The 4,379-nt window shown below is 40.8% G+C and overlaps 1 protein-coding gene across 1 annotated transcript in view; it reads right to left on the reverse strand.

The window, feature by feature from the left end:
• The window catches only part of RAB27B (RAB27B, member RAS oncogene family), a 50,033-nt gene extending 49,245 nt beyond the window's left edge, over window positions 1-788 (reverse strand). The window contains exon 1 of the mRNA XM_006919884.1: window positions 303-788. The gene's annotated coding sequence lies outside the window, so the exon portion shown is untranslated. The remainder of the gene's footprint in view (window positions 1-302) is intronic.
• Window positions 789-4,379: the final 3,591 nt, after the last annotated feature.

Here is a 4,379-nt window from a genome sequence, read left to right on the forward strand (position 1 = left end):
AAGAAAATTGGCATTGCAGTGTCTAGTTTTTTTTATCCTAACCAGCTGTTTTACATGCAATTCCAAAACGAAGACAGCCAGCTAGAGTTTTCTGATGCCATTCCCCCGCACACAACCGTCTTCGCTAGGATTTCTGTAGAACCTCAGACCCAAGGCGCTCACACGACAGGCTCTGGTCGCCTCTCTGCCGGCCTGCAGCTCCTCATCCACGTCTCACTTCCTTTTCGCAGGCTAGCAGCTGAGAATACCCTGAGTGGGTGGGAACACATTCCAGCAATAACAGCCCGGCTTCCCCAACTCACCAGCCTGCGAAGTTTCCTTTGCGAGAGGGCTGGGTGTCAGGTTTCAGAGGCGTCCTTCTCCTTTCCCGAGCCCTTGAACTCCTGGGCTTCCACACTAGCAACGACACAGGATCTGCTTTACAGGGCGACCATCATGGGGATAGTTCCTTATTTTTCCAACCTGTGGCGCTGGATCGGTCCCACGCTGGCGGATCCCCAGCCCCTGCCCGTCAGCACTGCAAGTGGAAGGACTTGTGGCACCACCCCTGAGTCCGCAGTCTGAGGCGCCTGGATCTGCAAGGTTTGTGTGAGAAGAAGGCGTGTCTCCCAGTCTTAACGCGGATGTGCGGAGCTCACCTCTGGCAAATCTTGATGGTGACTCAAACGCGCTTGGCTCCTGGTTAAATTCTCCTCTGTGGGGCTTCAAGCCCTAGCAGTAGCTCATTCTCATTCCTTTATTTTCCCGTGTTTTCTTCGACATGTCTTATTGAAAGAGCCCAGGGCACTGCAAGGACTGCCACCAACGTATCGCATTCTCTCCTCCCCAGGGAATGTCTCATTAACTATAGAGAGAGCAAGGAATTGCCAGCGAAGAAACGGAGAAAGGCCTCGGGAAATGAGAGAGGAGTTGGAAAGAAATTCGTGTTGTAAAAGTTAGGATCTGTAAATATGAATACATTAATCAGTATTCACCACACTCATCTTTGCCTCCTTGTCACTCCAGAGATCAGTAGGTTACCTCTTGGATCACATTTCAGACAGACTGACAACTCTAGTTTACAGCCTGACCGTAAAAGTAAGAATCCCAAGCTATATACATATAATAGCAGCTGACTTATTCCTGTGTGAAGAAAATTTAAAAGTTCCAAACCTGTTGCTTGCACTCATGTTGGTAAACAATGAGATGACAGCTTAAATTTTCATTGTTTGACTCAGTGCTGACAGAGTGCCCTAGAGAATCAGCTAGGAAGATCTGTCTCCCAGAGGAGTGCTGTGGAAGGGGGTCAATGAAGACCCCAAACTGAAAGGAAACACAAAACGAGAGCCAAATGGTGGAGAAGAGTATGGGAGAAAACATTCAGTTCCGCAGGACTCTGTCAATTCTATTAGGAAAATATAGGGAAAGTTCTATTTTCTGTGCCTCAATGTTCTTATCTGGAAAAGGGACATAATAAAATGCCTTCATAGGGTTATTGTGAGTAAATGAATTCACATCAGCAAAGTGCATCAAACAGTGCCCGGCACAGTAAATTCTATATACATGTTAGCTAGACTTATTATTTTGGTAGCATTTATCGACTTCAGCTTCCCACAGTAAGGTCCAATTAAAAAAAAAATAATTCTGATCTACCAGGAGAAAGTACAAGAAGTTCGGAGTGTAGATTTTCAAAATATATATGCTGGAAATCAAAATTTGCCGCAAATCTATTCTGCATCCATCAGCAATATCTAAGTATATAACAAGTGTGTGTTCATGAGCCAAGAGAGAGGTAAGAGATGGAACATAACAACCTTGAATTTATTCCACTGTACATAGCACATTAATTTAAAACAATTCTCTGTGCTATATAATGATAATCTGTATTCTTCACATCGTTGATGTGTTCACTTACAGTAATCCTAATAGCTATTATTTCATGTTTGCAGTAGAGTTTATAAAGCCCTTACCCATAGATCATCTCATTTGACTTTTGCAACATTGCTTTGAAATAGGCAAGGCATCTATTATTTTTATTGTCCGCATGTTAAGAATGAAGAAACCAAGGTTAAGAAAGCCCCAACAATGTGCCCAGAATCATGAAGGTCCATCAACATGGAACTCAGGTCTGCTGATCCTGAAGGCAAGTCTCAGGTGATCACTGTACCACTCTGCCTCCCTACTATTTCCAGGGACAGTTCCTGCCATGAGAAAGTCTAACACACATTTATCACCTGCTCCTTGTCACTCTTCCCCAGATAAGTGTGTCAGTTTCCTCATAGGGTCAACTCTTACAGGGACAGCTCTCCCGGAGTCACTTGCCACATTATCGGGTCCTGAGGCTCAGGGCCACTGGTGTTACTTTGTGATGCTACTCAGCTACCTGAGTGGTGGGGCTTGTTCTCACCTCCGGGAAGAGAGATTCTAAGGAGGAGAAGGAGGTAAGAGAAGATCCAAGAAATGATTCTTGGCCACCTCACGGAGGTCACTTTGAACAGAGGTAGAGCAGAATAAAATATCCAGGAAAACCAGTAAAAACAAGGTGACAGCATCTTGTGTCATAATAAAAAACAAATGCCTTCCTATACCTGGAGTTTGTTTTAGCACAAATTAAATAGACATAATTTCGGTCAATAGGTTTATCATTCAATAAATACAGCACTGAGGTAAATGGATATAAATGTGCATGAGAAAGTTCTAGTGAAAAATGGCAAATTGATTACGCATGTTTCAGATCCCCTTCCCCAAACTCCTCTTACACAAGAATAAATTAATTTTTAAATGTTATTAAATCATAAAGAGAAATAAAAGGGAAAAGCAACATAAAAAGACAAAATAAACTGCAATAGGTGGCTGGGAGAACCTAAGTCAAATTGATGGAGGCTTGGTAACTGTTTCGGTAGAGAAGAGTGAATCTACTGCATGTAGGAGGGGTTATGGATAAGAAGAAGCACAGTGTTCCCTGCATAACCCTGGGAGGCTCAGGCCTAGGAGGCATAAACACCACCATAGAAGGAGGCTAGCTGGTGGGGTGAACACAGGAGTTTGGTTAGATGTCTGTACGCAGAATGCTTGGACTCAAACTTCCCTGCCCCACGGCCACACCATCGACCACCCATAACTTCCTCCATCTGCTCAACCCAGCCCTCCAGGAGACGGGAGGTTTATTTTCTGGAGAGAGCCAACTAGAGTAATTTGTGGTTTAACAAGATGAATTGAACACATGCATTTTTACTCTGCTTTTACAGAAAATGAATTAAAAATAAATTTATATATGACAGAAAAAACTCTCGATACTGAAAATATGCTCAAAATTTGAAAAATTTGACAGATGGGTTATAAAATTAAGTTGAAAAAATCTTCAGGAAAATAGAAAAAACTATAGAAATAAAAAATTGGAGAAAAGGGAAACATTTTTTGACTAATGGAAATCCCAGAGAGTTCCAGAAAAGAGGTGCTTTTTTTTTAATCCAGAAAGGGATGAAAAAGTTAACTAAAGAAATAATGCAGAAACAATTCCAGAAATGAATACCATGAATTTTGGGGATCAGAAGTTTCACCAAAAGTCCTGGAGAATAAAATTTTAAATTAATTAATTAAACACACTAAGATACAGCATTTTGAAATATTAGAAGCCCAGGAATAAAGAAAACCTAAAACATCTTCCAATAATATAAAGCAGATCGCAAGCAAAGGAAAAGAATAAAAATTGCATTGGATATCTTGAGAGTAATAATAGATCCAGAAGATTCTTAAAATGTGTTCACATTTTAAAAATAAAATTATTTTGAACTTAGATTTGTATACACAGACAAAATATTAGCCAAATGTGATTAAAGATATTTTCAGATATGCTAGGATTCAAAAATATACTTCCATACCGTTTTTAAAGAAGAGTTCCAAAAATGAGCTTATAAATCAAGAAAGAGGACGAGATAGTACCCAGGAAATGCAGAACCAACAGAGGAGACAGTAAATTCTCCAGAGCAACATCTGTGAAGCAGGCCTAGAGATAAGAAGGTTAGATTGCAGTAGGGAAATCATCAAGAAAAAACAAGAAAAGAAAAGAATTATTTGATGTACATGTCCATTTGAACAATTATTGATAAATGTGTGTGCTGTCAAAACTGGAAGCGCTCATCCAAGTCCATGTTCCCATTTTTCTATGTACCCCACTAGATTTCATTTCTTAGCCCCTTGCAGGCAGGGAGGCATGTAACTGAGTTTTGGCCAATGGTATGTGAGTAGCAGTGATGTTTACCACCACTTCCAGGCCATTCCCATAAAATAACCTATGAGAGCTTCTATGCTTTTCTTCTTTCCTTATTAGTATCAAAGACTACACAGGCTTAATGAAGAGTTCTGAGGCCCTAAAAGACATTAAAGTCCCAAGATGAAAG

The sequence above is a fragment of the Pteropus alecto genome, unplaced genomic scaffold, assembly GCF_000325575.1.
Source record: "Pteropus alecto unplaced genomic scaffold, ASM32557v1 scaffold146, whole genome shotgun sequence".
NCBI lineage: Eukaryota > Metazoa > Chordata > Mammalia > Chiroptera > Pteropodidae > Pteropus > Pteropus alecto.